The sequence below is a fragment of the Poeciliopsis prolifica genome, unplaced genomic scaffold, assembly GCF_027474105.1.
Source record: "Poeciliopsis prolifica strain line A6 unplaced genomic scaffold, Auburn_PproV2 SCAFFOLD036, whole genome shotgun sequence".
NCBI classification, from domain to species: domain Eukaryota; kingdom Metazoa; phylum Chordata; class Actinopteri; order Cyprinodontiformes; family Poeciliidae; genus Poeciliopsis; species Poeciliopsis prolifica.
The window spans coordinates 3,097,723-3,124,892 of record NW_026562411.1 but is presented as its reverse complement, the minus strand read 5'-3'; the positions used below and the strand labels follow the sequence as shown (position 1 = coordinate 3,124,892).

Sequence of the window (27,170 nt, the reverse complement as noted above, 5' to 3'; positions counted from 1 at the left end):
GGCATTAATCTTTTTTAATAAGGGATAACTAGCTGTAATCACTTTCACTTGTTTGAGGCACGTCTTCAGAAGAACCGTGCCAAGAATAACTCCACCAGCCCTGCCTGCTGCCGTGCAGCGACTGTCAGGGCTTCGCCTGGCTAAATTCAAGAAGTCAAGGTGTCAGAAATAAAAGTTTCAAGAAGGACTTTGTTTCACTGAGAGCCATCAGATATTCACTTGTGTTAACATAGTACTGGTGAGCATTAGCTGCTGCTTTGCTGAGGGAAGATGTGAAATTTTGCCCAGAGTTAAACCAGCAGTCCTCTTTGCTACACTTTTACACATCCATCCATTCATAGTCCACTTTTCCTCCAACATCCACCTTTTCCAGCTCCTCCTGAGAGATGAAGAAATATACAGTCCTCCCAGTGAGTTCTGGGTCTCCCTCAGGTTTCCTCCCAGTTGGAGCTGCACAGAAATCCTCTTTAGGTTCGGCGTACTAGCATAGAGCTGAACCGAAGCCTGTACCACCTCAACTGACTCTTTACAATGTGAAGGAGCAATGAAAATATACTTAAGAACCTCTATACAAACGAGATCAGAGACAAGCTGGAGTCACATAGAAAATGTAGCCAACTTTGTGCAGAAAACCTTTGTGCAACAAAGGTTCTTAGTGATGCAGAGACCAAAAATCCCCCAGCAGAAATATTCTCAAAGCTCACGTCTATATCTTGAAACAGACTGCAATATTTAGTTTTTTTCAAACATGATTGGAAAATAAGAGTGCAAAAGAAGCATAAATAATTTAAATAGGTTTATGAAATAGACAACTCTGTTGTATCTTCATATCGATATTTCTTCATATCGATATGAAGAAATATAAACTTATTTAAACTTATTAAATCCCAGAATGATGGGTACACACCTGCTAATCTGCTAATTTTTTGTTTAGCTCTTTTGCTAACTGTGACAACATTTAGCGCCTTTAGTTTTGGCTAAATACATTTTTCTATTTAAATCCTAAAGTACCAATTTACTTGGGTGTTTTGTAAACTCTCAATTGATTAAAGTTCGAGATTTGTGTTGGTTAGCGATTTGTTTATAGTTCTCTTCAAGCAGCTAGCCGTTTATATCCGTGCTCTTACTTTGAAGTTCAACACCACAGAAGTTGCATTTCCTCTCCCCACATCAACGTGAACGGCTGAATTATCTTCATTTGATTTTGGTCAAAAATTATTTTAAACAAAAAACTTTATGCATGTTTATTGTCGCTTGTCTTTCTGTTCTTTTCTGCCTTGAGATACAGCATGGACCCGCCTCTCTGCAAGGACAAGCAGGTAAAGACATTAGTTGGTTCAAAAATGTGCTCTTCTCTATTGAGTGCAAAAATAGACTTGCAATAAGCAGTGCATATAAATGCCGTGTTTTCAGGGTTACACAGATACTGAGAGGATTTCAACATTGTTATATAGCCATAAATTACCCATAAATCCCTCTTTTAAGAGGCCGTTCCTCTTGTCTTTGTTTTCCTGTGTTGTTCTCTGTGTAACCCACACTTTCAGCCAGAGTTCACTAATTCAGTCCCTGCCAGATTTAAGATGAGCTTTCAGGCCTATCCAAACAAAGCAGATCAGCTTTAGTGATTCCTTAGAGTTTTAAATTATGCTGCTTGTGTTATTAGTGTAGCTATTCTGATTTCATCTTAAAAAAGGACACATCTATGCACCTCAAAAAGAGAAATCATTTCTATCCTATCCAAGCTTCTTATTTCTACACTGGTCATGAATAAAGGAGGATAAATTTTGAGTAAAGACTTTACATATGTTGCAAGTTGATAGAAAAATATGTTTTTGTATATATGCTCAGATTAAGGATTATCTTTCAAAATAGGTTTAAGAATTTTGCTATTTGGAAGTGTAAAAACATTGCAAACTTGCACTATTATAAGCCTGCGTCAGTATTTTTGTTGACTGAGAGAAAATGACACCGATATGAAAAACATTAGTGTCATTAGAGGAGTACAGATGTGTGTGGCACACAAAATATACCTAAACACATCAAAGGAAAACATAGTTGAAGTCATACAGTTTGAGTTTTGCGTTTGCATGACATATTGAAAAAGTTAAAGAAAAACGATTAACCTGGCCTCTACGCTTTAATCAGCGTGGCTAACTGCAGTGATTAAACGTCAACATTTGATCGCTGATGCAAGGAAATGAGCCGCGTTTTAGCCGAGCTATTAGCACGCAAAGGTGAGGGGGGTGAACCAGTTGTTGTGTTTTTCCTGCAAAGGTTCTAATCTCGGCTCTCCAAAGTGAGATTTTCAGCTAAACCAGTAACCTGTTTTGCAAATTGGGGTTCCGGCAGAAAGCTGGCGTTCCATATGGTTGCATAAAATCAGATTTGGACCCAGACAGCTGAGGCAGATGTTTCCATCTATGGCTGAGCAGCTCAGATAAATCACTCTGACACCGCGTTGGGCCGAGGTTCGTCAATGATCTTCCGCTCTGTGCTGAGAGGAATTTTATCGTTTCAGGATTTGTTGCAGTTGGATGGCTGTACCGGAGGTGAAACAACGCACGAACCACCAACATCTAAGATTAGTTAATTAAATTGTGCTGCAAGGTATAATCTCAAAGGTCACAATAGATATCAGCTCTTTTTCAGCTGCTCTTGCGACTGTGTTCTATCAAGGACGACATTACCTCACATTTCTATGGGGATATTTCTTATTTATTTAACAAATAACTCAAATTCAGGATGATTTGTCTACTTGGTGCCATTTGATGAACTTCTACCTTCTGTCACTCTCTTACATCACGTATGTTAACATACGAAAATTAATGTTATGTGTTTGTATCTACTCATTTTCACATTTATTTATTTTGTGAGTTGCTGTAAGTTCACATCATCATGCAGAGATGAATAACTCTTCATTAGTGCAGACAGAGTGTCTGCATTGAACATCAAGAGATTAAGTAACGGCTCTAGATTTAGTTTTGTTTCATACTAGTTCAGACACGTATGATGCGCCACAGTTGCAAATCTTATGTAACATTTTCATTTTTTTGCCCTATCTATCACTTTTACTGCAGTCATGCTTAATTGGAAATGACATTGTGTATGCTAGAGTATGTGGTTTTGTTTTCCTTATTTTGATTTAGTAGGCATGAAACGCAGACGTGATGGGATGTCTAGCAGGTGTAAATGAGATGGAACGGGAAACACAGCGATATCCTGAGGCGGACCAACATTCCTCAGTACTGAAGGCCCGATTAGAGGGTTGAGCGGAGGACCTGGTTGGGAAGGAAAACATGGGATCAACGCTGAAATTATTCACTTTGACTGCATTTTGCTGCTCCTTGTTGTCTTGTTTCCGTAAAAAATGCCGTGATTTTCTCACCAATGTCCTGGAAATGTTTGGAAATCTAATTTAAGAGTAAAGTGATTTCTCGTTGTTCATCGCATAAGTTGCATTTCCGTTGACCATATAATTGCATAACTTAACATTTGGAAAATTAATTAACTGAATGGAAAACGGCAATTTCAAAAAGAGTAATTATTCGATACGTTTTGGTGGCTACTGGCCATATTGGTTTATTTTGAAAAACTGTGAGTAATGAGGTGGTGCAGTGGTAAACCACAACCCACACATGAAGACCTTTGTCTCTTTGACATTTGTCTCCCCCGTCTCTCTTTACCTACTTTCCTGTCTAACCACTATCAACTAAAGGTTGATAAAGGCTAGTGAAAGAAAAAAGGAAAACAAAGCATAACATTTGTGCAAAACTGCAATAAAAGCACATTTTCCACATCACACCACTCACATAATCAACAACCGGATGTTTCCACTGGCACAGACCACGAAGAAGAAGACAGGAAGTAGTTGGAGGGTTAAGGCACAGCATGTCAAACTTATTCACCTGTGATTTTAAATGCATTTTCTATTTAATGGAAACACTGCAATTGTAAAACGATGTTTTTTTGACAACGTTTGCTCAAATTTCAGCTCCTCTAATCTGTCTGTGCTGAGTTACAACAATGGATCTAATCACATATATACCAGTGAAATAGTTACTGACAGTTAATGCAGAACATGAAACATCATGTCTGAAATCTTGTTCGTCTTTAATCCCACCTGAGACTGAGAGCTGCAGAGAATCCTGGTCCAGGAGCGGTTTGACATTTAAATTCCTTTTTAGCTGGAGCATTTTTGTAACAATTCAATCCATCTCATCATCCAGACTCCCTGGTGGATCACCTCTAGTGTAATCATTGCCCAGAGAATGCATTTGCCATATTTATCAGCAGTAATGATGAACCAAAGTGCAAAATGGTGATACAAAATGAACATAAAAAAATAAAAAAGATGTGATTGATGTCGAATACTTGGCAAGCCGGCACTTTGGGGAGCTGAATAAAAGATTCCCCTTTGGGCAAGAAACTCAGAGGGAAGAAATTTAGAGCACTTTAATGTCTGTGTCTCTAGTTTTGACAAACATCTACATACATAGACACACTCACTGTCTTTCTCTCACACACACACACACACACACACACACACACACACACCCCTCCACACACACACCCCTCCACACACACACACACACACACACACACACACACACACACACCCCTCCACACACACCCCTCCACACACACACACACACACACGCACACACACCCCCACACACACACACACACACACACACACACACAGTTTTATGTCCCAGACCCAAACTCTCTTGCTCCCTCTCCTGCTCCCTGCAAAGACTTTAATGTCTGTGTTCGTCATTTGATTTCCATTTCACTTCTCTCCCATGCAAAGTCCTGCAGGGTTAACCCTCCCTCCCCCAGGAATCATGAGCTCGCACACGGACCCAGCTCCAGTAACGCTGTTGGCAGACATCTGGAAATGTTTTGGCCCTGCGCTGGCGGTCACTGTCTGGACCAATAGAGACCATAGCTCAACCTTCACATTGTGACAAGACTTCATATATCTCTCTGTGACCTTGTGTACAGTATAGGAACCCTCCGTTTCCCTCAGGGCTGCACCCCGAGCCCCTCAGCTCCCTCCGCCTCATGTACCCTTCTCTTTTGTTTCCCACCAGGTTCTTCGTGCCACACAGGGAGGAGCGTTTAGCTTAGTTTGCAAAATTAATATGCAGGTGAAAGACACTAAGACAAAAATAAACACAGGAAGAGGCAAAAGCCCATTGGGATTATATGAAAACTACATCCAAATAATATAGAAAAATATATATAATACAAGAATGTAGTAAAATACAATCATTAAGAGAACAGAAACATAAAAACCCATCTAAGTGTTAAATTGCCAGTATTGTATGTTTCCAGGCACATGGGGCCGTTTTGTAGCACAATCAGGTGACTGTTATCTGAAAATGTTATAAAAATGCGAAATATATGTAAATATGACTTTAAAGAACTGCAATATTTAATACCTTGAAATGTCTGGGCCTCTGTCTCTTTAAAAACTCCTGCTCTTTCTAAAACTCTGCCTTCAGGAAGTCATCACATCTCTCCTCTATTAACCTTTCAGCATCATTTTTACCAGCGTCTCACTGAGAAGCAGCTCGTACAACGAGCTCACCTGATGTGCAGCTACACCAGGTGTTTGCTAACTGCTGCTGGCTAGTCTGAAGGAGCTGAGAGGAGATACAGAGAAGGCAGAAGCTCAGAGGCTTGGAAAATGCAACGAGGAGGAGGAGTCATGCCTCAAAGGCGGAGCTAGGACCACCCAGGAGATTGAAGGCTTTCTCAAACATGTATTAAAGAATCAAAGCGACATTCCCGGTATGTTTTTGAAGAGGAAGTAACATTATAACATGAGTTAAACCTCAGAAAAGCTGATTTTACGTAACAGTGCTTCCTAAATAAAATTTTAAAAGTACAGATTAAAATAACCTTTGCACTCTTTTACAGAAGCTCTGCCTTTTACAAAGTGCAAAAACCATTCCAACCTTTAGCACCAGAGAGAAAAACAGACCTCTACTGGTCTAGTATTTAGGAAGCGCTGAACTCTGGGGAGTTCAGTAAGATTGAAACTGCATATTTGATGTCTAGTAATGGTATATCCTCTTGAATTTTAGAAATTTAATAAAAATACAAATCTGAAAAATATATTGATATAGAAAGTAAGATTCTGTAGATTCTTAGAGGAACAGCGGGACGATGATAGTCTGAGATTTATGCAACGTTGTGAGAAAAAAATACTTCTCCATTTATTACAATAGGTTAGATATGGTATAGCACTCGATAATAAAGTGCAAACAGACATTCTGCAGTGATATAATGCCTAACACTGTATTATACCAATGGATTTATGTATTTTTCACAAATTTAAGGTCTACTCTGATAATTTCCCATCAAACTGAGACAGGGATCAATGGAAGTCGAGATCATTCCCATCATTCCTGCCACTCCGACGTTTCCTTGCAACACACAAATCCACTGATATTGGAGCAGCTCTCATGTGGCGAGTCGGCATGCTCTTATTGTGTTTTTCTGCTGTGGTTTTGTTGGTAATCACATCTTTCTGAGGCTAACAAAATTTAATATACAGCACATTAATCATCCCTGTTATTAACTGGTGACTGCTTGTCCACTGAGCTGTGGTAACTCCAAACCTCTAATACTGTGGGACTGTTTTATATTTTATCATTGTCTAGAAAAGAACTGCGATTTGATTTGACCCTGATAAGAACTATTTCTGTGAGTTTGAGAGCTTCTATTTCCTGTTGATCAAATATCCCCAAATATATACTTTCATTTTTCATTCTGCAGACAGCTGGCTACTGCTGTTGGCAGCTTACAGTGCAGTCATCATTTGTATATTTGTATTACTGATGCGGGTTTAATATTTCAGGCACCATTTCATTCTGTTCAAAACATATGCACAGCCCTGTTTAATTGCCAGACTTGTTGTGATCTAAAGCCTTTGGCTAGTTTGGCATAATTAATCTGATTAAATGGAAATAAAGTTGTATTTTCCTAGCAAAATTATTAATTTTTATCTTGTTTCTAAAAACGTTTGCAGGGAAGCTATTGTAAGGGATCAAAAGTACATTATTTCTCAAAGGTATCAGTCAGGAGAAGAATACAAGAAGGATTATTTATCCACCAGGCAGAGAGTGAAGTCGGGATCCACCAAGATCAAGACTGAGACCGAAACATTTCAGGACTTTGAGGTATTTTTGCACCCTTCAAAATGGAAAAATAATGAGAAAAAAAGTTAATTACTCTAAACAAGTCACTGCTTGGTATTTAGTTAATAATTGTCATCATAAACTACTATAAAATGTATTAAATGCAATCAGCAGAACTGAATTCATCAGCTTATAGTCAACAATAATAGTAATAAACTTAAAAAGCACAAAAGAGTTAAAATTATTTGACATAGCAGGTATGGAGTTAAGAGTGGCCAGGAAGAACATGGGGGAGCACGGAAGTGGCATCATCATGATCTGGTGGTTACTTTCATTGACAAGAAGCTGTTCTGTCTCTCCCTCTTCTTTGCTAAAGGTCAATAAAAGGGTGAACAGATCAAATTACCTGACGATCTGTACATATTTTCTCAACATCACACTGAGTCCAGACAAATTAATACAAATATTATTTCATAAGAGGAAAACTGAAGTTTTTGACGGTCCGAGTCACAGGGACGAGAAATGTTCTCACCGTCTGATCGATTGGGAAAACTTGCAAGGTAAAATAAGCAAGTACTGTCAGGTCCAGATGTGGAGCAGAAATATCTTCCTAAGTTGTTTCCTATCTGCCAAGGTTAGAGGTTCGTGCTGCAGTTAATCTTCTGATGGTCAAAGAGCCATCTGAGAAAACGTGTTTTTATTTCTCTGACTAACTTAACGCCAAAGGGATTATTTAGATTGTTAGCTCAGAACAGCTGCAACCGAAAGTGAAAAAAAAAGTGTAAATTTGCTTGGATGCCATTTGTGGTATTTGCTTCAGGAACAACAGATGAAGCAGATGCTGAATGTTAATTACAGAAAAAATGTCCACAAATTTCAATATTCAATGTGTCAGATGATACTGAGGCCGATTCCCCTGCAGCTACAGGATATTTTATTACAGAGAAACCAAATCTCTATTCTTCTCTTTTCTTTAAGTTTACAGTGACAGAGGAAAAGGAAATAGTTCATGAACGCAAGGTTAGATTCCTAACAGGTACATTTTTAGAGGAGACGGTCATTCTGACCTTCATTTGGAGCTAGTTGGGGTCTGAACATAGAGACCTCCAAATAAGCTGGTGTGAAATAGTCTGTAAAAATCTGCACTGCTAAGCAGTTAATTTTTTCTGTGGTAAGAGAAAATTTTATTAATTTTTTTAATGAAAGCAATAAATCCTTTTTTCTTATGCATTCCACCCCTTGTTTGAGCAATCTCTCCATCTTTACGGCTTTCTGTGCCCCGTTAAGATTTCACTTTGTCCTTGACGCTTCCTGGTCTGGGTCTGTCCCAGGATCTAGCATCACCTCCAATTCCCCTCCTTCATCCTTCCAGTTTACTCCACTTAAGTCGGAGCAAAGTCATATTTTAAGAGGCCTTTTATGTAAGCTATTTATCTACGGAGACATGAAGGAGCGAGGCGGGGAGGAATCGGAGATTAGCCGGCAGAGACAGACGCATTTATTTGGCCGTAACAGCATGTGGAAGGCACGAATGTTAGCGGATCCACAGTTTGTCAAAAAAACAGTGACCTTTACTGGGAAACGGAGTGTGTTCTCTCTGTCATGTATCAGATATTACCCTTCAGTGTCAGTGTAACGCATGAGTGTTTGTGTGTTTCGGACTATAAGACGGGTATGTGTTATTTTTTGACTTTTATTTTCGTACACGGGGAATGATGTACGTTCCACGCAGAGAGAAAGACAGAGTGAGCAATCGAAAGGATGTGTGAAACCTCCAAACTATTTCCCTGGGCTGCTGGTGGAACAGACGTATTTTTCAGGATGTAGCAGCATGTGGGCCCGGGCGCTGTTTATCCAGGATGACACCCTTCACATCCATTCATCAACGTCCCGTCAGACCTCCACTGACCTTGGGTCTCCGCCTGCGAGTCCGGAGAAAAAAACATAAGGAAAGACGAGTTTGAAAGGAGTGATGGAATGTGGTCAGTTTTTCCTTCTTGGGTGCTATTTTAATTTGTGTCTCAGCGGGACAGAGGTGTCCCCGCTAGCTGCCTGAATAAAAATACAAAATATCCAGCAAATTCAGGTGAAAAAACCCACAATAATCAAGGGTAACAAGAAGAAAACTGACTCTGAAGTAATATGTCTTTTCAGTTGTGACAGGAATGTTTATCACAGCAAGAAGTGTGAATCTGTGTGTGCCTGAGCGAAACATAACTGGACGTTTGTTATCGCAACATCTTAATTTTATTCAGCACGAGGCTCAGGGCCCTGCAGGTGCCCAGGTGACAGATGGTCGAGCCGGACGGGGGTCCTTCCTTCTGTAAGTTATAGATGGACATCTTGTCCAAAACACACATGATCACAAGGAGAAAAAGGCAATTAGGGCTGAATGGGAGTGCATGGGGAAGCTTGATAATGAGTTTTACAACCCACACCTTCAATCCTGACATGTTTCTACAAAAGGAACAAACGGTGGTTTCTTCAAGGGCAAAAACATAAAAAAATTAATTAAGTGATTATCATGCATGTCTTTAGTTCTTTGATTTTGACCAATAGGTGGATTATAAGATGACAGTTCAAGTTCAATCAAAAAAAATTATAACATAGCTTTAAAGAAGTTAGGAGACAGTTTTGATGCTCAACTTCCTCAACAGGCCTGAGGTGGCGCTGCACCAAGACCCATTGAAGGAAACATGAAAGCCTTTGCAGAAGACATTGAGCATAACTTCCTTTTTCTCAAAACATAAAACAAATATGGAGTAGCATCAGATTTGAACAATTTCTCCTTTGTCTTTGGTAAAGGACTACGAGCCATTTCTCCCGCTAGCACTAGATTAGCACGTTTGTTTGTATTTACCCAGAATGCCCCGCGGTATAGACCTGACAACGATCTCAGGTCCATTTGCAGTCAAACACGGCTTTGAGCCGCACCACAGATCACTTCAACCGGTAGACCAGAGTTCGTTTTGGTCCGCGTCAGAGTTTGGTTATGTATTCACACTTCTCCAACCAAACCAGTCTCAAAACAAACCAGTTTGATTCAAATGGACCAAATACAAGTGATGTAAACACTCTCTCAATCAGTTTCCAAGTGCCAGAATTTTGAGCCAATTAAATTCCAGCAGTTGTGAGGTGAGAATTGTCTAACATAAGGGGGAAAATAGAGGGTACATTTAAATTAGATATTCCAGCGAAGAGTCATCTATCTAATGCCTCTCACTTATACATAATTGGGTCGTGGAAGTAAAATGTCCAAGACGGAAAGCCCAGACATCCCTCACGCTTCCCAGCTCCTCCTGGGAGATCCCAAGGCACATTCAGATTACTCCGGGGAGGTCGAGATCTGCCCCAGGTCTTCTACCACTAGAATGTGTGCAACATCCAGGAGACATATTAGCTAAATGTTCAAACCACCTCTCATGATGTAGAGGAGCAGAAACTCTGGTGAGAGCTGTTTGAGGCGAGGAGATGAGGCTCCTTACCTCGTCTTCTAGGCAGAGCCCTGCCACCACACAGCCGAAATAACTCTTTATGTATGGCTGATACGCACCTTACTAGAAGTGAACACTTTCATTCATGATGGCATAAATTCACCACGAGTTGTGCTTCCATTATAAATGTGCACAAAATTTAGTGATCTTTGGCTGATGTCAAAAAAACACAATTATAATTGCATAATTGTCACACAGTTTTAATATGAAACAATTAAAATGTCCTGCTCACAAGATCCTGCCTGCATCTCCCTGCTGGAGGGCAAAAAGCTGTTTGTCAATGATAACTACCATTGGTTTAAGTTGAAAAAAATCAGGAAAAGTTTTAATTAACAAAAAAAAAAAAAAAGCGAGGGATAGGAAAGGAGGTCAGTTATTCTTGTTGGACTTTGAAAACCTTAGCATGTAGATATGATGTGGAATTTGGCGTCTTTGAGTTCAACTGAAAAATAAAAAAAGTTGACACCAACTCAGAAGAGAAGAAGTTTAAATGAGCTCATCTATATTAGCTTAGCTTAAGCTGTGCAGGCTAAAAGCAAAGGCTAATACAACAGCATAACTTAACTGCCGATTTATCCACGACGTAGCGCTCATTTTAGTCGCCAGGGTCACATAACTTGCACACCGATGTGAACGTAACAGCTGTCCGTCGGCAGGTTAAAAAAAGCCGAAATGTCTCGCTGCACACGCCGCTTTCTCTTCCTCTGCCATCTCGATCTGTATGGAACGCTAGTAGGTCAGGTCGCCCTCTGGTGGGCGCACCAAGATACTGCAGCGTTACTAAGAAAATATGTAGCACAGGAACTCTTACAAAAATCATACATAAGTATGTTCATGAGAAAGGTCATTAAAAAAAGAATACCAGGTCAAACTACTTCCTGTCGTCTTCTTCTTTGTGGTTAGCGCTAGTGGAAACATCTGGTTCTTTACCATGATTGTATGTGTTTTGCCAAATTTACCAATTTTGATACAGCCAAAAACCCACCTCATCCTACGTCTAACACATTTTATTGTAAAATTTGATTTTTAAAGCACTGAATTTATTGACAGAAACTAAATGTGAAAAACCATCTAGCTTTTTTAAAAAATACTGCTCCATCTAGATTTGATATTGTATCGGAGGTTTCTTGCAACCATGCAATTATATCCCACTGCTGTATTTTGTAATCTGGAATATATTTGTTGTTTTTGTTGTATATTGGATCAGTGTTCTGTCAATACGCCCACAGGACCAGACCATCTGCAAAGATCTAATAAAAACGCCCTGCCACCTCTAAACTAGATACATTCCTCTACATGAATCTCTAAATCCTGAGATGCTGGCCATAAAGACCATAAAAATGTTTAATGGCAAGACACAGCTAGCCAGTATGAGGTATTAGAATTATTTCTATAAACTCTGATTGGACTGTAAAATTGTGATTAGTTTCACCTCCCGTCTGATATTCCCCTTGTGTTTTATTAAAAGTTATGTCTCTGTATATATTGATTTTTTTTTTTTTACTTACAAATCCAACTCAAACAAACTTTTAAAAATGTCCAGTCCAAACTTTAAGGAAAAAAAAAATCAAAGTATTCTTTGCAGAAATGCACTTTTTTAGGAGGATTTTAAGGAAATTGAAATGCTTTGATAAAGCCCTTTAGCCTCCAGCAGTAATATATCATGCAGGTGCTGACCTGTATATTAGCTCTTTATGTCGTGTTTATGACCATCGACAAATCAGTTAGTCCACAGGATATTTACACCAGGTTCCTGGCAGCCTCCTTCATTCTCAGTGTGCTCAAGTTCTCTGTGAGACTGCATTATGGTTAAACCTTTCTCCACCCAACTAACCCCTAAAACACACGCACGCACACACACACATATATCCACAGCTTTTCTGGGTCCAGTTATTTATGGTACAGGGGTACAACCACCTTCCATCCAATTAAAGCTGAGTGCTGGCTTTGTGCAGGCCACTCTTCATCATTCCCCTCAAAGGGGTTGTTAGGACAGGAGGAACTGTGCTCTCGGTTTCCAGCTCAGCTCCTTTCCAGGGTCGCGGGAGTCTGGCTTTAAGAAAAATGTCACTGCTCATCACCTTACAAGCGAATTATTTAAATGCCGCTCAGATGATTGAGGCCGAAGTTGAAAGACGACGCAGCTTGATTCATTCCAGATCAATGGAGGTTAAGAAGCACATTGAAGCCAAAACTACTTCAACATCATTTTTTCATATTATTACAATTGTAAATTTTCCACCCATCCTTGAGTTATTTTTCCCCACTTTTTTCAAAGTGCCTTGTCTGCAGAAACCCCAATGTAGCACAGAAGGAGCTGAAAGGAAAAGCGAAGCTCTTGCTTTTCTGCTTCGTCCACATCCAGGCTTTCAAAGATGGATCTAACACCTGGATTGTCACTTTAAGACGCTCCATAATACAAGAGGCTCCCACTGCAGGACGGAGAGGCTTCGCCTTGGTGGTCCAGAGGTCGAACTGTCGACGTGCGGTCATGTGGTTTTAGGATGTTTGTTTGCACAAGAATGACTGTCACAAGTTTACAAATTTGTAGGAGGAGGCAATAACAATTAACAGGCTGGAAAATCTCATTTTATTTTTCACATTATCTGGAAAAACGAGCGGGAGGCATTGGTGCATCGGATCAGAAATGAGCAGCGGGACTTTAATATTTCAATACATGCTTCCTCATGACCTGCCATTAAACACTTTGTTTGGATGATTCATTTAGACTGTTTGGAGTCATAAATATCAATAAAAAAAAATCTCTTGTGGTTCTCTGTAAAAAATGTCACCCAAGATGCTCTCTGACTTTAAGTAAATAGTTCTCGTCCAATTACAGAGAATATAGTCATTTTTAAAGCACTGCCAACATTTAGTCTTTTACTGGCAGCTGGAGTTACCTCATCAAAGTACAAAAGGGAAGTAAAACCTGAAGCAAAAAGTCTCAACTGCTTCACAGTCACAGAACCCGAATCCTGCAGCATCCAGTTCCTCTGCCTGGCCAGTTTCTCTCTCTGTGTCTGGAGAACAACACTTTTCTGTTTGCAGGGCAGGAGCATTAAAAGGGGAACAGAGTCTGCCAAGTCTAACATCATAAAAATCAACATGCTGTCTGTTTCTGCCGCAGCCACCGGAAATCCACAGAGCCAGGCCAGCCTCACCTCCACGGCCCGGTGCATTCAGGGGAAGGCCTGAAAACACTCAATTTATAACGGATCATAAACGTGTTGCACAACAGGAACATTATAAGGCTCTCAGAGAAGCTTGGAGAAAGCTTCAGCCTGGAATTCAGCTTTTAATGACTATTAATGGATACAAACGGCCCATCTGAAAGCTCCCACTGGTGAACTGGAGGTCGTTCCTCTTCGTTGAATCAGGAGGTTTTGCTACCGGGATATTTAGAGGAAACGTAAAAGAGTCTGTGCACAAGGTCACGGTAACTGGGAGGACGCAGCAGAACGTGGCGCAGCTCCTGACCCCTTTCTGTTTCAGACGTTTGCATTTTGTTCAGCACAGAGACAAGAAGGCAGCCAAGCTCTGTCGATTCCCCTGGCGCCACATTCCTGATTGGTTATATCAGTAAGAAAGCAAACAAATTTGTATGCTAGGAAACAAAACCAAATAAGTATTTAAAATATTAGTTTAATCTCCTTCTGCTGAAAGCCACACTGAATACTTATTTAGAGGCAGACTATTAGAGAAATATACAGTTTGTTTGTCAAATGGTTTCCCAAGAAGAATCAAAACCTTCTTATTCCTTCAGAACTGAGGTTCATCCTATTTCAGCTAGAGAAAGCATCACTTTAATAATGACGTGAAGTCTGGAGATTTAATGTAGACTAATGCAGAAAAAAGTAAGTAAAATGAAGAGTTCAACTGTCACATGCACTATGAAATTATTTGACTTATTTATGCTGTATTTAATTGGTTTGATTTTATTACCATTATTCAACACAAACTACACTATTATGACTTAGCAACCTGTCACCAATGTTTTTATTTACATATTTTTTTTTTTATCTATTTATACAATGTGGTTGATACGGAAGAGGATTAAGGCCACTGAAAGAAAAAAAAAAGTCAAATTTGTGAGTAAAACTTCAGATTTTTTTTCTTGTTTATTCATTGGCCCTAATTGTCTTCTGTAGATTAATAATATAAAGCAGGAAAAAAAGCCCTTTTTTTCCTTAATAGCTGAAAACTCCTTAAAACACCCACAAATATTCAGTCTTATTTCAACCTGAAATATAAGACTTTTTTTCTGATAGTTGTTTATATGGCACCAATTCAAAACAGAACAAGAGGAATTGTATGGAGGAATCTTTCTGCCATAATTCAAGAGCACACATTTTCATTTTGAAAGCAGGATTTCATATCTTCCTTCTCAAAACTTTTAATACTTGTGCTCAAAACTGTTGTTCCCGTTCAAATGTTCACTGTGTTTTCTCAAACCTTTCTGCTCGCACTCAAACTGGCCTCTGTTCGGATTAAGTCTCCGCTTGTAAACGTCTCTGAATATGATATAGATATGAATATATGATTCTGTTCCATTCAGAAAAAGTCCGTTGCTGGCAACCTCCCAGCCAACAGAGCGAAAGCATTACACTGGGTGTGTTTGTGTGTCTGTGTCCACTATCAATTACAGCAACCTCCTTCTTTCAAATTGAAAATGTTAATACAAGTGTTAAAAGTTTTGAGAACAAAAGACATAATATCCTGCTTTCAAACTGAAAGACTGTGCTCTCAAATTATAGTAGAAAAATTTCCCCACAGAATTGAAAATAAAAACAAAGAAGTCCAAATAAATTCCCAGTCGGCTTGAAGTTTTTAAGAAACATCCATCCGTTGGTTCATTGTCTTTTCCAGTCAGATGTTGGCATTCGGCTGAGAAAAAGCCAAGAATCCCGAGACACTCGGAGCATTTCAAAGCATTGCAGAGGGGTAAATAGTTCACCACAGACCAGAGTGATGCTTACATTACTGCCGCAGAAATTCCCACCGGCTTACACAAATTACAAGCGATCCAATTCCAATCTGTTATAATAACATTAACGACAATCAAATTCAGTAAACTGCAAAATGATCATTTCTACATTTTCCCTCCAGGTGAAGAACTTGAGGCTTGAAACGAAGATCATTTGCATTTTAATGCATTCTAACTAAACATTAGTTGCTTATCAGTGTGTGTATATGTATATAATAAAGCGCGTGTATTTAGCTGAGTGTGACAGCAGCTCGGCCCGTTTCAGTGTTTAGGTGTGAAGGAGTCGGGTCGGGATATCAGACACCTCTCCGGGACTCAGACATTTCCCATCAATCATATCTGGGAAATGAAATGTCCATCTTTGGCTCCACAGTTTAATTTGACACAGGAAGCAAGCGCGCACAAACACACGCACACACACAAGTTTGACCTCTGTTTCATCACGCTTCTATGCTATCTCATCCTTCACTCTACCTTCGTTCTATCAGCAGCCAGTATCCCACAATTTCCTTCGTTTTCTCTCTGCTGCTCCCTTGTGCATGATGCCGGCTGACAACATTTTCTCCATCAAAGCTCTAAACTGCCTCTTATTATTCTGCTCATTCCCCTCACATATTCCTCCTTGTTTGTTTCATTTTACATCCATGTTTTTCTCCTCCGTCACCCTCTCCCCATTTCTTTGTCAATTAAGTTTTTTTCAGCAGAAACTTTCCTGGATTGTTAGCTGGGGATTTGCCGTTGGAAGGAGCGTGGAAGCTCAACGCTCGGCTCTAAAGTTGAACAAATTTCAGAAAAAAAAAAAAAAAAACGTTCTTATTACCCATAGAAAACTTTTTGTGAAATGCCACCGTAAAGGTGCAATAAGAAGACTGAAAAGCAGAGATAATAAGGCCGTCACATCCACAAAATCACTGAGAACTGAGAACGTGCCTGGTATGTCAACATATTAAGAGTTACTCAGATAACTATAGCATAAATAACATGCTAACAAGTTTACCAAACCATTTGTGTCTCTCCAAATCACTAAATCTTCATCTTTGGTGTCGCTTGTAAACAACTCCGCTAACTCCGGAGGTAGCTTCTACCACACACATTGTCAACACAGGCCTGGAGCGCCCTCTTGCAGGTTAGTATAAAAATAACATGTGATATGACATAATAATGTGTTAATAATTTCACACATAAGTCGCTCCGCAGTGTAAGTTGCACCGCCGGCCAAACTATGAACAAAACTGCGACTTATAGTCCGGAAAATACGGTAATTAAAAGACGCCAAAAGACTCAATGTTGCACAAAATTCAGTTAATTTAACCTTAGATATATCCTCATAACTCACATTTCTTAATACGCAAGAAATGAAGCCGTGCGAAAAATCCATCATTCAGTTTCTATGCTGGAGTCCAACATGACTGTCAAGTTTTTAAAAATATTTTTGTTCTTTCTTTTGTCGAGTTTTTTTTTGGCCATATTGAGATTAGTATATTTTGCAAAAGTGCAATGGAAAAAGTTATTTCCAATCACCCAAGTCATGTGATCAACAACCAGATGTTACTACTGGTGGAAATGATGAAGAAGATGACAGGAAGTGGTATGGAGATCATGGTTTTAAAGACTTATGTGAATAAATATATTCACATATAATTGTAAATGCATTTCTTTTGTAACAGAAACATCACAATTGCCAAATAGCTTTGTTTTTGGTATTTTTTTGACCTTTTGCAAATCGGAAAAAACATTAGAAAAGGAAACTCAGCTAGTATGTTGATGTCGCCAGGAAAGGTTCCAGATACATGCGGTATTAACAGTCACCATGAGTGTTTTCATGTTTCCATCTGCTTGTTTTCAAAGTCCAACAACTTTTTTGATGAATGCAGTTGACAGAACGGAACAAATAGCAACATGAAATCATGTTTATTGTATTAACAGTATGTGCTCCAACGTTTTTGACCACTGGCTGAAGCCCAGTATGACAAATTGTTCTATATTTCTTTTTCTTTCAACTTTTCTTACCCTTGTTCTGTTTTATTCTTCTTTTGAGAGACTTTGGCTGTCACATCTACAGATGACTGACGACCAAAGCTGGAATGGGCCATTCTAAATATTTAGCTGTCATTCAGACAATGTGTGTGTGTTTGTGTGTGAGGCCGCAAAAGAAAGAACTGACGCAGCACTCCAAGTATGAGCCGGAGTATCGCTTCAGCATCAACCGATGCTTAGATTCTACACTCAATCAAAAAACTCAATGTTGTCCTCTGCAGCCAAGGAAATGATTCCGCCTCCTGTGTATCTCTAAAAGAAAATCTTTGGAATGGAGAATATAAACGAGAGCCAATTAATTGATGGAAGTAGAGAGCGAAGGAGGTGGAGGGAAGAAGAAGGAGAGAGGGAGGGATTACAACCAAATGTCACTGACAATTAATTTTCTATTGCACAAAGGCAGAAAATGAAGAGAGGCATAATCTGTTCAAGTCAATCAGATCCTAAATCCCTGTGACAAGCACAATCTATGATTAAGTGTCTGCTGCAACGTTGAGGTACCTTAATTAATCTATTTTTCCTTGTCATCATTTTTTGCTTCCTCTAAGCTGTTAGAGCGTACCTTTAATAGAAAAAACAAGCTTCTGTCAAGGGGAAACAAGACTTTTATCGCAGCGATTCGCTTCCACATTGAGAGGAAAACAAAGGATAGTAGTGACTTCATCAGGTTTTTTACTCAGAGCCTCATGATCAAATGATAAGTCATGACTTTTAGGAACGTCACAGTTTATTAAAAACAATCATTTGGAAAGCTAGCACTTCCCCAAATTGTGTCATTTTCCTGAGCCAAACATTTACTACCTCTAATACAACAAAAAAAAACACTAATTTAATCAATCTCACACTTTTATGTTACTTCTTTTGACCCCTTTAACAATTGGATCATAAAAGTTCAACATTTTTGTCACATATTTTAGAAAGTGAAACTTAAATACACAGAACATGAATTACTTCAAGCCTTTACTTGTAGCTTTGTTGATTTTGAGTTTCTATTTTTGAAATGAGAAGCGAAAAACATTGATCAGATGTTTTTTAAATGCACCTGCACAATACAATTTAATTCAAAAATACTTTATTGATCCCAAACGGAAATTAAATAAACTAAAAGTTAATTTATTTCTGTTGTTAAGCTAGGAAGTGAGAAACTCTTGTATCATATCCAGTATCTTATTTGTGTTCATTGCTTTCTTGGTTCACAGATTTGATTAATAGAAACCGATTTGAAACGTTTCTTCAGCATTCATTCAAGTCCTGCTAATGACAAAGTTACTGATTTATTTTTGTTGAATTACAGACACAGTTAGAAGGAAACAATTGGACTTGTGTTGACCATAACATAAAGCTGTAATTTTTGTGAAATTTTTTTTTTCATGTCACTAAGTTCAGCTGTAATAATCAAAATAAGGATAAAAAATACATTTCAGATGGTGTAAAGCATGCATAAGTGTATTTTTTTATTTCAATTATGTTATCTTTTCAATTATATTTAATTATTCACCATCAGAGGATTGTACAATAAGAGCTGTTGCTGTCCATCAACATACATGGATGTAAAAAAAAAAAGAAAAGTTCTGCGAATCAACATATTTTAGCATCAAACTGACACTGGGACATGTCCATAATGCTTTCTCTTTTTGGTTGTCACAGGACATTTGCTTCCTTAACTCAACCCATCTGGAGGCGTTTAAACAGTAAAACAGTTGAGCACCATTGAGAGGAAATCTCTTCCACTCGGAGTTGGGCTTTATTTACTCTGCTTATCTCCCCTCTGGAATCAACATGGCCCCGGCCCAGAGCAGCACTGTTTATTCAAACCTTGCTAAGAAAAACAGAGCTGCAGCCATCAAATCCAGGAGCCTGAAGTCATTTGTGTCTCGCTTAACAATCCGAAACCACATGTCTGACTTTTGTTCAGACTCTCACCTACTAAACTCCAGTCAAGCTAATTGCTGGTCGTCCCTGGTGGAGCCTCCTGAGTCTTAGCCATTTCCCCCGTCTGCTGAGATGTTTTGGATTTTGCTCCGATGTGTCAATTGTTGTGAAGAGATAATTATGTTTCGGAAAGTGTAAACCACCATTCAACAGATGCTATTGTCTGTTATTAATAGCAGTGATATTAATGCAACCACATTCAACCCTTAGTGGAGTGCCCATGTTGACACCAGCATTTGTTGTCTTGATGAATTAGCACGGTTGCTAATTAGAAAGCTAATGATGCAAGTATGCTAAGAGCTGCTGTGGAATACAGAGGATAAAAAAAGCAACTTTAGTTGTGAAACTAATCCTTTCAAATTGTGAATATCATCCAAAAACATAAATAACAGGAGTTATAGATTAAAGGTTATCTAATATAGGAATTAAAATAACATTTTGTGGGTCTTCTGTTTTGTGCAATGCTTTGAGAAATTTGTTAGATTGAGATTTATTGCTATAAATTCAGTTCAATCTTAGTCATACTTAGGAAAATTGAAAAACAGATACATTTGTGCACAAGAGGAGAGATTTAAATTCAGAACATTTTCAGAAAAAAACCCTTGTGACCCTTGGGAAGAAATTAAAATATCATTCTGGTAACCACATTGTAAGAAAGGAAAACAATGGTTTCTGTCTCTGAATCTGACATGATGTGTTTGCACTATTTAACTCTATAGCTAATAAACCACACAAAAATTGAGTGCTACACTAAAAGTAGGCGAAGCCCCAACAATAAGATGGCATTTACAATAGAAAGACTTAAAAAAAACTCAAAATGTTTCCAAATCCACAGCTCTATTCATTCCTAAAACCTTCAAATTTGGAGAAAATAATTCGTCCGGACAATCCTGATGACTTAAAACTCTCCTGACGTAACAATTTCCACTGGAGATGTTCTCCACTCAGCCCACTGACTGTTTGGGGACTTTTTTCCTCCAATAGAACAATGGAGATTCTGGTTGAGATACAATGTAGACTCACAATTTAAAAGGTCACAGACGAAACTCCCCCAACATTTATGCAGATGGTTGAAACTAAATCTGCTGACATAAATCTGCTGTTGATGCAGTCACAGATTGATATTTAAGTCTTTTTCATCACAAACATCAGCAAATACCAGACCACAATCAAAGTGATCATATATTTAAAGATTTGCTTTATTCAACTTTTTCCTAGTTCCCAAATCTATTACCAAAGGTTGACCATGACATTCAGATTCAGAGAATATCTGCAGCCTTGTTTATGGACGCATTCATCCAACTGAATTGTGAAGGAAAGTAATTTATAGTTTCGTGTTTTTGCCTGGACCAAAACTGGGTCTGAATTTTCCCCTCCAGGTCCATAAACACGAGCAGCTTGGAGTGTTTCATCACAGACGTTATTATCTCGACCGAACAACAGCGTTCCACTCAGAGACACACAGTTTTCACAAGAGCCTCACAGGGGTCTCTACTGCAGCGGCCTGTACACTCTACTCTTAAAAAACAAAGAGAGAAAAACGAGTAAAGTGATTTTTCACAATATCAGTGCACTTGTGCGTCCTTGAGTTTCCTCGACACAATGTCTGTCTCTCAAACTGAGACCAAACTAAGGTTTTTGGAAGGGTGCTACATCCAAAAGGAAAACAAAGATTTCCTAAATTCCACAGATAAAGATAAGCGAAACATAATGCAGGTATAACATTACCACCTTTCATTTTTCTTTACTTTTTGTGAGATCTCTTTCAGTGGGTCTGTTCCAGGGTTGTGGTTCAAACTGATAAGGTTGTTAGAGGAAGTCCCGTCCCAGAGTTAGAGACCAGTGAGGAAGTGGGAATGGGGGCAGGGGGGCACTCAGTAATGTCAGATAAGCTCCAGCTTTCTGCTCTAACAGGGACTCTATTTATCAGATCCAGTTATAACAGGAACAACAAGGAAACAGACAAGGAGCTGAACGAGAAGAACACGTGGAAAACAACTGGATAGTATGATAAATCAATTAAAAATTGATTTATAATTTTAATCTTGCATGCCGTCATGTATTGGAGGTGAGTCTGCAAGCACTGGGAACTCTCAATTATGTATGACTTACTGCCTTCTAAGCAGGATCCAGACATTTTAAAGAGAATGATTAAGATTTTATTCAGTATACATGAGTGGATGAAGAGCTTCACTGCTGTTCCCGTTTTATGTCCAACGTTTCCTGTATTGTCATTATACACCATCAGCTCACGTCTCACTGACGTTTTGATTTTACCTGCTGGTGAGTTTAGCTCATTTTATCTTGTAAAAATATGTAATTCCTGAATATTTTTTCAGTTTCTGTCCCATTATTTCTTTTTAACTCCAAACCTGTCATATCTTTTTTTATATTATTATTTTAAATAGAATAAATTCATTCCAGTGCACCACTATTAGCGCATTACCTTATCTGCTAATGCGCTAATAGCAGAGCTAATTTTTAATGTGTTTTTGCTCATTTTGATAATGTTTAGCGCACTAGATTCCCCTAAATTAATTTTCCAAGCAAATTCTAAAGTGTTAATTTACTTTGGCTGTTTTGAGTGGATGGTTGGATAAATTATAATTTACCTGGATGGTGAAACCTGGGCAGGTAACCAGCCCACCACAGATAAAATACAGTAATTCATGTTCATTGTTCGCTACCTAATTATATTTTAACTGAGTTAACAGCTCCAATCTGAACTTCTTCTCTATTATCTATCAAATATTGTCTAAATAAAAGTCTAAAAGGGCAGATCATAACATCATTGCAGAATTAGCATGCGTATAATTCACTTGGCTCGCATCCATTTTGCTCTCTACTGTTGTCTTTGCTGACATGAATGACATTTTATAACTGCTTATCTTCCAAAACAGCTGCTCTCATTCGCAAATTTAATAATTTCATCAGCAGAGATGAAAACTTTAAATGTTGACAGCTCATTTACCCGACTGCAATTGTTGTCACTTATTAACATCAAGTCAGTGCAGGCAGGATTTGGCATCAGCCAAGAAAAACCTGAATTGGGAAAAATGTAAAATGAGTGGAGCCGTTTTCTGCAGAGGTAATTTAATTTTCTTTAAATGCATTAGTTTTTGTTTAAATCCCAGAGCTGAAACAAAGACAAATGTAATCCACAATATTAAAAGAAATAAGCCGACTGACGCCGGCTCATTTCTGGTGGGCATTTGTGTTCATCTGCTCCTGTTCCAACAAACTCCAGCAATGACCTTTGTTATGCTGTAGGTGACTCAGTGTTTGCTTATGTCCTCTAATGATTGCGTGTGTCAGCCAATTAGTGGTACTCACTGACATAACAGGGACAATGTGCAAATAACAAGAATAACTTAAGATTTAACATGTGTTATGTACATCCCTCTAATGCAGGGGTGGGCAATCCTGGCCCTCGAGGGCCGGTGTCCTGCAACTCTTAGACGTCTCCCTGGTCCAACACACCAGAAACCAACAGCTGAATCTCCTCCCAAGTGCAGTTGGGTTCTCCAGAGTCCTGCTAATGACCTCATTATTTGACTCAGGTGAGTTGAAGTAGAGATACATCTAAAGGTTGCAGAAGACTGGCCCTCGAGGCCTGGAGTTGCCCATCCTGCTCTAATGTGTATGTTTTGCTTTTCAACCATGACCAACATCTTTAGTAAAGCCTCAATTTGGTGGTTTCAGATTTGTATTCACCATGTTTACCATGTATGGGTTCTTCCTGGTTACTCCAGTTAAAACGCTCAACTTAGGCTAAGTGGGCTGATGAAAATGACATGTTTTTCAGCCAGATGTACCATAAAATATGTTTTTGTGGGCGTTTAAAAATCATGTTCTGTGTACCCAGTTTAACTTTGTGCACCAGGATCTCCAAATATCTCTACATGGCCTCTTTGGGCTCATACAGCTCAGGGATGAACACAAAAATAGTGAAAAATCCCCACATTTCTGTTTAAAGTCACTTGAGCATGACCGTAGATAAACACAGTGAAACTATACATCTGTTGTGAATCTCTTCACTTACCGAAAACTAAAGTTCACCTTAAATTTTGTGTTTTTGAGAAATTTGGATTTGCAAATAAACAAAAAACTTTTTCATAGGAAATAATTCTCATGTATAAACTAATTCTTTATTAATTGCAGTGCTGCTGTAAAGTGAAATGCACCAGTAGTGAAGTGGTTGACTATCCTGTTCTCTGCCTCAAACATGGATGCAGTTTCTGCTAATTGATTTAAGCATTCACTTTTAAATGACATTATTTGATGACCAATAATCTATATTGTATTCACAACAGTTTTGAACCGGAGGATTCCAAACATGAGGCTGAACATTGAAACTTGCATTAAAGTTAAGAATGATCTCTCTCCTTATTTCAACATTGTTCTGTTTCTAAGCACCACCATCAATCTGGTTGTCATTTTTCTTTCCAGATGAACCCATAAAAAACACCATCAGCTCCATGACCATCCAATAACAATGACCTGTTGAGATGGAAAATGAGATTGAAAATGCCTCCATTGCCTCTTCATGTCTATCTTTTTCTCCATTGTTGCCTCTCTGACCTGGGTAAAGGAGGCCCTGACAGATTGAAGCTGCTATTCCCCGAGATGAGCCCTGGCTTTGCATATTACCCTCTTCCTCCATCACTGTAATGGAAACACCACAGAGATACCTGGGCATGAATTGATACCAACACCCCAGAGTGCTGTGATATCTTCATCCATCTCTCAGCCTGGTTTTAAACGCATCAAATGTGGCTCCACAAAGCGCAGCAACCCTCTGCTTTCTGTGCATAAAGTAGAAATATTATAAATAAAACCTTATTGTCCTGTCAGTGAGTGGTGAAGAGCTTTGCACGGTGAAATATGGCCCAAATATCAGCGGGTGCCGGTTTATTGTGACTGTGGGTATGCAATACTTGTAAAATGACACAAGAAAAATGTTACTTCCTTTCCATTTTATAAGCTGCGGCTGTTACTAAACAATAAAAAAAACCTTGTTAATCTCCAGTAAATCAATCACAGTGTCTAAAGTTTCTAATTCTGTTATTCTGGGTGTCAATAAAAACACAAGTTCAGACAGCAGAGATGAGATTTAGCACTTGAAAACTGCTAGAAGAACCTGACACTCGAGTTCGACAATATGGCTGAAGAACTGATCACAACATATCAGTCGATATCAATAATTATTGATCAGTTTTTTTTTGTTTTAAATATGTGAAATGTTACCAAACTGGTGGTGTGACCTCTCCACACTATTGAATTTAATTTTTAAGCAGTTATCAGTAAATTGCAGCTGCAGAAGTTACACAACGGGTTATTGCTAGGCGACCAAAGAGCGAGCGAGTTAGTTGATTCCGCTATCTTAGCTTAGCTAATGTCCCAGAATGCTGTGCGGTTCTGGGATGAAGTTACCGACTTTCTCGTCGTTAGTATTACCTGTTGATGCTGCTCACGCGTCTGTCATGATATTTGTTGTTATTGATTCATTTCCTGGCCCTTCCTGACACGTTTCTTCAAAATAACTGATCTTTGAAACAAACAAGATGAGGACAGAAACTAAGCCGTCTTGGTTTGTCTGGCCCTGTCAGGTGCAGCTGCTGCCGTCACTATTTAACAGACAAAATGAAGAATAACAGACCGGGGGGTTCACTAAGTCTTTCTGATGTAATGAAAAAATTATGGCACAAGTTTGACTTGTTTCTCCACTTTTATCACAGAAACACTGACAAGGGAAGGTTTGAAAACTTTATGAGCCAAAACTAAACCACTATTGAAACATGAACATTGAAAGTATCAAGTAAGAAAAGACACAGCGAGAAGAAATCATAAAATTAAAACAGGTGTGTCGACTAACAAATTAAAACAAAGTGAAAGGAAGGATAAGGAAGCGACCAGAACTATCATTTAGATAAATATTGACAAGTATCTATTGGTTCATTCACTATGAGCTTCTGATGGGCTTGTATGTCGTAAAGTTTGAAGCTCAAAGGATCAGCAGCAAAGGGGAGCTGAAGACTCATGTCACTCATTTTGTGAGTCGTGCTGCAGCTCGTCTATTTCAATTTGGTGCTGATCAGCCACCAGGGGATTCCTGTTTCTCCCTGCCTCTCCTTCAGCCTGATGAGTCTTAATTGTAAAGTCAAACACACCTGATGTGTTGTTTTAGGCCTTGAAGGAAACAGAGCGAGTTAAATCCCCCAGCATGTCTTAATCTGCTCGGGTTGTCATCCTCTTGGTGAATATCTTTGTAGATCCGAAGTTGAGGTGTTACTGCATTTATTTGACTTGTTAGAGTCTCCATCATTCTGTTCTCATCCTTTTGTTGATTGAGGAGCAGAATCTCACCTTCATTCACTAAGGGCAGATGTTTCCCACATTTTACGAGGCAGCGGTTTGGCGTTTTAACTGTTCAAAGTAAAACATGGAGTTTTACTTTTCCAAGTTTGAAAACTTACAAAATTTACAAACATTCTCAGAATCTAGAGAGATCTGGACATCTTATAGCCCCATCTTTGACTTCCAATTGGTTCACATTGTACCAGATTTTGATCCACTATCCAAGTGGAGTTATTGAGGTTGGGGTGCGTTAGCTAGTCACCACTGACAGACATTTATCAATAGGCTAACCCCCAGGTGCAGCCCCATCTTTTAGCCTTCCCACTGCCTTCGTATGCCATTCTGCTTGATTCTCATCTTCCATTAGTATTTTTTCCCATTGACTTGGATTTCTTCAGTAGAATTCCGACTGGGCCAATCAGTGAACAGAAGTTGTGAACAATGACGTTGATTTTCTGTGCTGTTTTACCATTGTAGCGTAGCGGTGGAGGAAGCGTTGAACTGACGCATTACACGTCACATTAGCAACGACAAACATTAGCGACTAGGTAACATTTAAAACTTCAAGTTATTAATACAAAGCCAACAATGTTTTTTTTATCAGGCTTTATGACTCGAGCTATCATAAAAAGCCGTTTTTCATTAGCATTCAGAAAACATTTCCCATCATCACTTTGGTGTCACTATGAGGTCTCCAAATTTACACTACAAAGCAAACTGTTCCAAGTTACAAAAGCTGTCTTTAAATGAAGAATTACGTTAAATTGTTGATCCAGAAGACAAAATATTTTCCCAGCAAAGACCACAAAACTTTGACGGTAAACTTGATGATATGCTTTCTGCTACTAACTTGATCAAGCTCATACAAGAAATAAAACTTTTGCCTAACATTTTTTGACCTTGTGAAAGTTTCAAGCTCCATTAGGAACGGAGTGTTGCTTAATAATAGACAGAAGCTGTCAAGCAATTTCGCAGTGTGTGTCTGCTATTACCACAGCCGGTTTCAAACAGAGCAACTCCTTATTTGTTTGTTTAATAAGCCAGAAAAAAATGACTAAATTGTATATTTGACCCCTGAGAATGGAAATGGCTCTGGAACTGTGTCATTATCTAAATTACAGGAGAGCTTCTCTGAAAAATTGAAATTAATGTGTTAACTGTGGCTCACTAAGTAGATTCTTCACCTTTCAGGACTCTGGGGGAACATGCGAAAATTTA

General features: G+C 38.8%; 1 long non-coding RNA gene across 1 annotated transcript in view; it reads right to left on the bottom strand.

Moving 5' to 3' along the window:
- Positions 1-8,823: 8,823 nt before the first annotated feature.
- The window catches only part of LOC129374518 (uncharacterized), a 49,495-nt gene continuing 31,148 nt past the window's right edge, over positions 8,824-27,170 (bottom strand). The window contains exon 4 of the long non-coding RNA XR_008607508.1: positions 8,824-9,070. This is a non-coding gene — a long non-coding RNA (uncharacterized LOC129374518). The remainder of the gene's footprint in view (positions 9,071-27,170) is intronic.